Genomic DNA, 9,703 nt, shown 5'->3' with positions numbered 1-9,703 from the left:
GGTGAAAGTTGCCAACATGGAAGAAAATTGACAGGGATCAGGGGAATCTTTCCTAGCGGAGCCCTTGGTAAGAGTACAGCTAGGGAAAGAGGAAAAACCTGTAGAATTTCTAGTAGATACAGGTGCCACGTTTTCAGTATTAAATCAAAATTTATTGCCCGTAAGTAGACAAAATGTTAATATTGTGGGAGCAACCGGACAGGTCGTGAAGGCTTTCTTTTTGAAACCCTTAAAATTCAGAATTGGGAAGAGTGTAGGGATTCACAAATTTCTCTACCTGCCTGAAGCTCCTAGACCACTTTTGGGAAGAGACTTATTAGAACAATTGAATGCCAAAATAAAATTTATCAATGGAGAAATTGTTTTTAAAATACCAGAAGAAAAACACATTGAAATTCTAAGTCTGGCTCTCACTGAACCCCGAGTTAAAGAAGAAGAAATTATACAAGAAATAAAAGACCAGGTATACCCAGGAGTATGGGCCTCGGGAATACCGGGAAAGGCTAAAAATGCAGAATTGATTGTTGTTAAACTCAAAGAGGGAGCACGACCTATTAAGGTAAAGCAATATCCCTTGAAACTAGAAGACAGGCAAGGAGTGAAAAGCATTATAGAAGAGTTTATAAGATTCAGATTATTGATTGAATGCTCTTCAGAGTATAACACTCCTATTTTGCCTATCAAAAAGCCTGATGGCAAAACATATCAATTGGTACAAGACCTGCGGGCAAAGATTTACACTCAGTAGTGGCAAACCCATACACCTTATTAACTAGTTTAAAAGAAACCTATGAATGGTTCACAGTACTAGATCTGAAAGATGCATTCTTTTGCCTCACCTTGGCCCCTGAAAGCCGCAATTTATTTGCCTTTGAATGGGAAAACCCTGATTCAGGACGAAAAACCCAGCTAACCTGGACAGTGTTACCTCAAGGATTTAAAAATAGCCCCACGATCTTTGGAAAGCAATTAGCTAAAGAATTAGAGACCTGGGAAAGACCTCCAGGAAAAGGTATCCTTTTACAGTATGTGGATGATATTTTGATAGCCACAGAAAAGGATGAAGAATGTGAAGAATGGACTGTGAGTTTGTTAAATTTTTTTTGACTAAGGGGTTACCGAGTCTCATTACAGAAAGCACAGATCTTGAAGAAGGAAGTAATATACCTGGGATTCGTGATTTCTAAGGGACAGAGACAGCTCGGGAATGACCGAGAAGAAGCCATTTGCAGGACTCCAGAACCGACCACAGTAAAAGAACTTTGAACCTTTCTGGGAATGACAGGAAATGGAGGCTGTCATGCATGATTGCATAGAAACCATTGAGACTGTGTATGTGAGTAGGCCTGACTTGAAGGAGGAGCCGCTAGAAGAAGCTGACCACACCTGGTATACCGACAGGAACAGTTTTGTAAAGAATGGAGTTCAAATGGCAGGATATGCTGTGACTACCACAGACCAAGTGGTGGAAGCGAAGTCACTCCCTAAGGGCACATCTGCACAACGAGCTGAAATAGTTGCTCTAGTAAGAGCATTAGAGCTTGCTGAAGGATTGGGAGTGAATATCTGGACAGATTCAAAATATGCCTTTGGTGTAGTTCATGCCCATGGGGCGATTTGGAAGGAGCAAGGACTTTTAACCACTCAAGGAAAAGTCATAAAACACGCTGACATAATTTTGCGACTTTTAGATGCTGTACAACTTCCGTCAGCTGTAGCGATTATGCACTGCAAAGGACATCAGAGAGGTAACACTGACAGGGAAGTGGGAAATAAATTGGCTGATCATAAGGCAAGGCAAGCTGCGGAACAAGGTGAGATATTAAGTCTAATTCCTGAAAAATCTTTGCAACTACCTGAGATAGTTGAATATGATGAAAAGGATTAGAATTACTGATTTAAAGGCTGAAATTTGCCCATCAGGGTGGGCAATGTTAAAAGATAACAGAATAATAGTTCCCTTTAGAATATTATGGAAATTGGTAAAAACAGAACATGACAAAACTTATTGGGGAACTGAAGCTTTGTATAATTCCCTCACCAAACAAATAGTAGCCAGAAATCTGTTTCAAACTGTAAAAGCTATGGTTGATAGATGTGAAATATGCTTAAAGAATAATCCAAAGGTAGAGAATCGTGTAACGAAAATTCTATTGAAAGAAATTATTCCCAGATTTGGAGTGCCAGAAGTGATCTCCTCTGATAGGGGACCACACTTTGTGTCACAAGTAGTTGAACAAGTTAGTAAATTTTTAGACCCACTGGGAATCAGGACCAACTGATTAGATTACCATCCACTTGTAAGAAGGTGGCAAAGATAAGGCAAAAACATATGTTGTTCTTTAACATATCCTTTCCAGCCACACCTCCCTGTAGAGCTTGGAGGTGCAGGAACTGGAATAGGACTCCTAAATTCAGTAGATATGATAAGGAGTCCTTGAATCTCTTTAATGAAAGTATAATTGCCCAGATACAATCACTTAAAAATTTGACAAAATTTATGGATTGGACCATTTGTACCCTACAAGTTATGTGGCAATTGGAACAAAAGAATAAGGTACAGTCCTACTTGATGAGTAATAATGAGTTTATGTGGAGAAAATTATTTGGACAATGGGTCCACCCCAGACACTGGGTAAAAGCCGATTTGCAATTTGTGCAGTGCTATGATAAATGGTGTGCAGGAAAATTAATATTCTATAATGTAACCAACCCTGAAATAATGTGTAAATTCTTAATTCTGCCAACACTTTTCTCGGGTCAAGAGAACCTAGAATATTGGTTAATGGAATTCCGAGGGAAATATATTGGGAATGATAATAAAACATATGATTTGGATCTTTGTGAAACCACCTCTGACGGCATCTTGTGTGGACAACAATCTCAATTATATGAACCCTGCTTGTTAGAACACTCTGTTATCAATTGTATATGGATGATCCTGTCTCCTAATGTGTTTGAAATGTTTGTAGAGGTTAATGCTAGATATGTGTGCTTAGTGACTAACAATCGATCAGTAGTTGAAGAATACAACGTGACCACCCCATTCATAGGATGCCTTAAGAATATAACCCATTTAACTTGGCATGGTCAAATGTATTCGTTTTTTGCATATACAGAAGAACAAGTAGCAATGTTTTGGCATTATGAGAGCCTAAAATTAAGTCATGCAAGTTTACCTCTGAGAAAACTAAATGAGATCTTAAACCAATCTCAGGAACTTCGAGAACATTTAAGAAAAAGAAACAAGACACTAGCAGAATCTGTCATTAAAACGGTAATAACTAGAGACAAACTTGTCGGACTGTCTAGTCAAATTGAATCTGATACCGCCCATCACTGGTGGGATATCTTTTCAGGATACTCACCCTCTGCAGAGAAAACTTTGAATATTTTAGTTCACCCGGTTTTGATATTGTCAGTGTTTGTTATCATACTAACAGTAGTCAATTGCCTTTTGTGGTATAAGCTAAAGAAACTGGCCATAAGAGTTTGGGCTTTGCCTAAGGTAATGAAATATGAAAATTTAGAAACTTTGTAAAGGAATTTACAAAGTTTAAAGAAAAGGGGGGAATGAAAGGGCTAAACCTGACAATACCTGACTCAGATAGTTTTAGTTATTTGCTGAAGCAGAGTAGACAAATAGGACAGATATTTCGAAGAAGGTGAATCCTTGTCTGGCATAATTAAAACAGATCTTAAGCTCATTAGGCTTACTAAAGCACTGATAACATAAACTCAGAACACCTGTGCCAAGATGAGCACTCAAGGAACTGGTTTTGTAACATTCCAAGGCCAAAGGACTGATGAGCTAATTCAATGACCATATATGAACAAAGGAGGCCCAAAGTTCAACCAGTGGACAAGTGAGGAAGACTATCGGAGACCACCGGAGGACCCCCGAAAGGCCACTAAAGAGGACGACTACGCCTGCGGATTGGACATTCGCATATGTTATTGAGTTCCAGGAAATCTCATGTTTATGTAGATGAATTCTCGGAAATCCTGTGAATATGTATGACTTTATAGTATATAATCTTTGGAAGTTTGCCAAATCATTGGAGCACTCATGGTGGAATGATCTCCAGTGCTGCCCAGCGCTGCAATAAAGGATGCCTGCTTAATAGTAACTTTGTTGCTATTGAGTTTTATTTCGGGAACTTTCTGAATACTCCGTTTCCTCCTACGGAGAGGTTCGGACTTTGAGGAATAGTATCCACGAATTTTTGTATCAGCAGTCTGAATTGTGACCTGTTTGTTTTGGCAGACTGGTGAAAGCCTCAAGACACAAAGCGGTCCTTTCAGATTTCTTACTGTGTGGGACCGGTCTGTGCAGTTTGATCCCAAGGCCCAGGATTTCCTGAACAACCCTCTTTATGCAGAGAAGCCAAAACTGCACAATTCAAAGAAAGATATGTGCTGCTTAACTTGTATTTTTGAAATGATAAATATATTTTGCACAACTCGGTCATACTTCAGATGTACTTACAGTGGAAACATTGGTGCAAAGTTTTAATTGACAAAATACATGTATGCCTCAGACTCACCTGGGTCTTAAGAATGTAATTTGCACCCACCTCAGTTATAAATCACGGTTTTACAGTTACTGTGCATAGCTGTGAACTTGGGTGGTTTTTTTTGGGGGGGTTGTACTTTTGTGCAAGTGTAGTGATAGCTTCCTCATGGGACTTACCATCCAGGTGAGTTGCACTGACATGTTTGAAGTGAGTTTATTTTGTTGTTCTACAGAACTAAAATACATAGCAGGCTTATAATTGCCCCCCTAATTTTGTCTTGAGTGTAATTGAGGTGTGTGCATGCATTTTAGAATCATAGAATGGTTTGGGTTGGAAGGGACCTTTAGAGGTCATCTAGCCCAACCCCCCTGCAGTGAGCAGGGACAGCTTTAACTAGATCAGGTTGCTCAGAGCCCCATCCAACCTGACCTTGAATGTTTCTAGGGGAGGGGCCTCCACTACCTCTCTGGGCAACCTGTTCCAGTGCTTTACCACCCTCATCATAAAAAAAATTTCTTCCTTATATCTAGTCTGAATCTACCCTCCGTTAGTTTAAAACCATTACCCCTTTGTCCTGTTGCAACAGGCTGTATTAAAAAGTTTGTCCCCATCTTTCTTATAAGCCCCCTTTAAGTACTGAAAGGCTGCAATAAGGTCTTCCTGCAGCCTTCTCTTCTGCAGTCTGAACAACCCCAACTCTCAGCCTTTCCCCATAGGAGAGATGTTCTATCTCTCTGATCATTTTTGTGGCCCTCCTCTGGACCTGCTCCAACAGGTCCATGTCTTTCCTGTGCTGAGGGGTGGTTGGAGAGGGAACCAACAACAACAACAAAACAAAATTGTCCAGGGTATGGAGGATTATGAGTGGACCACCTCACTACTGGAAAGTAGCACAAATTTGGTAAGAAAAGTTTTGTTTGGGGTAGCCTTTTTTGATTGTAATGTCCCTGTTTTGTTGGTTAAATTCTGTTCTGTACAAAGCATTCTCAGGTGAGACACCGTCAGTATCATCTACAGCATTAATCAGGGAACTCTTATGTGGTAGAAAGCAATGAGGAACCATTGGATAAAAACTTCTAAATCAAGTGCTCCTTGATTTGTGTGGCTAGCTTAAACTTAACATGGAAGTCTGTAATACTCGAATGCATGCAAGGAATTTTCCTTTTTCAAAGAAAAATGCTTTATTCACTGTTACTTCATTGCTATAGTTACAGTGCAGGGAAGGTATCTTGGAATACTAATTATGCTGTGTGAAATATGTGGTGTATTAGCCATTGAAGAGTAACAGTTTTAGACTATATAGCAAAGCAGTGGCTGTGTTTAAGTGACCTTGTTGCTTGTAAGTATTTTCTGAATACAAGTTATGTTTGTCTTCTTTTAAGATGTTTTCTGAAGTCTCATCAATATTTATCTCGGTATATTTTTCTTTCCTCTTAAAGCATCAACGGCAACTTCCTTTGACACAAACAAAATCTTCCCTGAAGAGAGGATTTTTCAGGGAGGAAACAGATCATTTAATTAAAAACATTTTGAGTAAAAGAATTGGCAAGTTCATAAATTCTTCAGATGAACCTCCTAATAGCTTCAGGGAATTTTATGATAGCTGGCACAGTAAACCTGTTGACTATCATGGTCTTCTGTTACCTTGCATTGATGGCCCTGAAATCAAAGTCTGGGCACAACGGTATTTACAATGGATTCCTGAGGCCCAGCTTCATGGTGGTGGTACTGAAACAAAAATTTGCAGATACTATTCCTCAAAGTCCGAACCTCTCCGTAGGAGGAAATGGAGTATTCAGAAAGTTCCCAAAATAAAGCTCAATAGCAACAAAGTTACTATTAAGCAGGCATCCTTTATTACAGCACTGGGCAGCACTGGGGATCATTCCACCATGAGTGCTCCAATGATTTGGCAAACTTCTAAAGATTATATAGGATTTCCGAGAATTCATCTACATAAACATGAGACTCATTAACATATGCGAATGTCCAATCCGCAGGCGTAGTCGTCCTCTTTAGTGGTCTTCGGGGGTCCTCTGGTGGTCTCCGATAGTCTTCCTCACTTGTCCGCTAGTTGAACTTTGGGCCTCCTTTGTCCATATATGGTCACTGAATTAGCTCATCAGTCCTTCAGCCTTGGAATGTTACAAAACCAGTTCCTTGAGTGCTCATCTTGGCACAGGTGTCCTGAGTCTATGTTATCAGTATTTTACACAGGAAGCCTAACGAGCTTGCTTAAGATCTGTTTTAATTATGCCAGACAAGGATTCACCTTCTTCGAAATATCTGTCCTATTTGTCTACTCTGCTTCAGCAAATAACTAAAACTATCTAAGTCAGGGATTGTCAGGGGTTTAGCCCCTTTCAGTACAATAGCCACAGCTGCCAATATTTTGGACTTGATGGAGGAAGTGCAAAGCTTGCAGGTGAAAATGGATGAAGAACATAGTCAAGCTATTTCTGGAGATGTACATGCTGTTACAATGCTGAGAAATTCTGCTCATTTGTCATCCTTGTTTCCATTTGCTTCACTTCAGAGAGAGTCTATCAAACCAGCTTTACCCACTAGCACCTGGAAAGACTTGGAAGATGAGGATGACTTGGTCAAGAGGGATGATGAATTTGTTGATCTAAGTGGTGATATGTCATAAAGTGCATATAAATTAAAGTATGAATTATATGTGTCAAAGCTGAGTTTTAAATGTTGTGCTGTATCCTAATATAAGGAACTAGCTCAAGCTTCTGCAGCCTGTTTAATGGGCTTGTGAGGTTAAAAAAAAAACCACAAAACTTGGTTGGAAAGAACTATTTGCCATGATTAACTGAGCATATTTTGAATTTGAGTATTTATTGCAGAAACACATTTTAGCATAGGTGTAATAAAAACAGAAGTCTAGGCTGGAGTAGCCATATGGAAACTTTGTTAAAAAAAAAAAAACATTATTTTCTGATGTTAAGGTGGAATACTAAATACACAAATCAACAATTGCTATTTTAACATAAACCCTCTTCCCCTTATGTTAAGAATAGGATTGGAAATACTGTGACTAGGAACTGCTAATGCATCTGCATTCCTCCCCCCCCTGCCGCCATGTAAAATAAACAGGGGAAGGTACAACTAAATGTGCATTTAAAAATAAGCTTTTTACAGCTGAGCAATAAACTTGTGGTCACCAGGGGTTTTCTGTCTACTGTGGCATCAACTGAAGTCATGTGCTTGTCAACCTCATCTTTTCTGACAGTGTTCATCTTTTGGCTTGCAGAACTTCACCTTGTGTGGTATTATAATAGCAGCTGTGCATGTGCTTAGTTTAAGGATCAGATGCAAGAGCTTAACTACACATTTCAAGTCTTATTGTGCGGCTGCTGTGCTATACGCCCTTGCTGCCTTAGAATATTGTCCCAAATGTTTGCTGTTAATTGTAAGAAATGGCCTGACTGTGAGACTATAATTTGCCATGAGTGGTTTTTTTTCTCCTTTTAATAGAGTGAGATTTTCATTCTGACTTCCCCATTTATGCCAGTTGCTTTTGAAGCTTTCTGTAGCTTGCACTGAAACCCTCCACACAGAAGGGAAGACTCTCTTTTTCTGTAATCCTACAGTGAAGCTGGATTTGCAGTCTGTTGCCACTTGTCATGAGTTGGTAGTACAGCTTATGAATGTGACGTTCATACTATACGAACACTTGCATCCTGTTGCTGGATGTTATAACAGTACCTCAGTGAAAAAAGCCATAAAGAAATGCCTGTTGACTTTGATCTACTGTGTGTATGTTTATATATAAGGTATTTTTACTGCAAATAATCGTCCTTTGTGAAGTTGAATATTATTTGACTGTCAAATCTATTTTGAACCCTTAAATTCTAGAATACCCCAAGAATGGATGCAAGTCATAAGATCGGTTACAGTGAGATGGTATACATTGAATGTTTTCTCTATTCTCATACCAATTTAGAAATCCATGCTGGAAAATTCAGGTGGTGGAGAAACTGTTGCTTAAATTGGATCAGCTCAGTGTAGTCAGGTATATTTAAATGGGTCACTTCACACTGAATTGCAGTTAATATATATAGCAAAAATTTATCAGCAGACCTCAAAATAAATTAATGTTAAAATAAATGTATTAATGGGGCAAGGGGGAAAGCTTAATGCAACTCTATGCCAAACTGAAGCTTCTGGACTCTTGATTGCCTTAAGTCTTGGTAGTGTAAGGACAATACTTGTGTTTGTAGCATTTTATTTAAAAATGCACTAGTACTTATGCTTTCTTCTGTGATACATATGATCTTACAGCTAGCACTTGCTAGAATGGGCTGTCTAGCACATGTCCTTCAGACTTTATTATTGTAATGCAAGTGACTCATGTATGCAGTAATACTTTGCATGTTGAATGAGCAATGCATTTTTATGGGGAAGAAATGCCTATCATTCTAAGGTCATTTGGGTTCAAGGGTTTTTTAAACATTCCCATTAGAAAAAATATTAAAATATTAAATGGATTTTTCTATATTTTTGATCGAACTGTTGTAATGTTTGTCATGAAGATTACATATTTATATTAAAGAACAGATGTTGGACATCTTATTTGTACATAAGTTATCAGAAGTTTATATAGAGGAGAAACATGTGGAATTGAACATGGGAACACTTCTAATGTAGAGTAAATACCATTGTTAATTGGTTTTCTGTACTGTGGGATTGGAAATGTACTCAATATTTTTACTCCAGGCTTCTGTTTATACCTCCAAGTTTTTACAGTGAATGCAAGCTAGAAGCTTTACAGGTTGTTGGTTTGGGGTTTTTTTAGGTTGTTTTTTTTTGTTTGGTTGGGTTTTTTTGTTTAGTTGTTTTTTTAAATACTGTTATTTCTCTCTAGCGGGCTGTTTGGAGAGTGTCAATAAAATATGCTTTGATATATTTGTACTGAAATGAGGATGTTTAAGCTCATATTTTGCAAATGATGCTTTAAATCATAGCAAACTTTATCATCTGCAGTGACAAGGCTTTTCTAGTTATACACTGGGTATTTACAGACTGTAATGGGGAAGAAGCTGTGCAGTTTTGACCTGACTATGCTTATTGGAGATTTGCTGTCAGCTCAGGAAAGAGAAAAGTTCAGTGCGATGTAGTAGGATGACTATGGGAAGTTACTAAGGTGGTCTAGACAGTGTCTGCTGAATGTCAGT

Source organism: Pelecanus crispus, chromosome W (genome assembly GCF_030463565.1).
Source record: "Pelecanus crispus isolate bPelCri1 chromosome W, bPelCri1.pri, whole genome shotgun sequence".
NCBI lineage: Eukaryota > Metazoa > Chordata > Aves > Pelecaniformes > Pelecanidae > Pelecanus > Pelecanus crispus.
Note: the sequence above shows the minus strand (reverse complement) of the source record.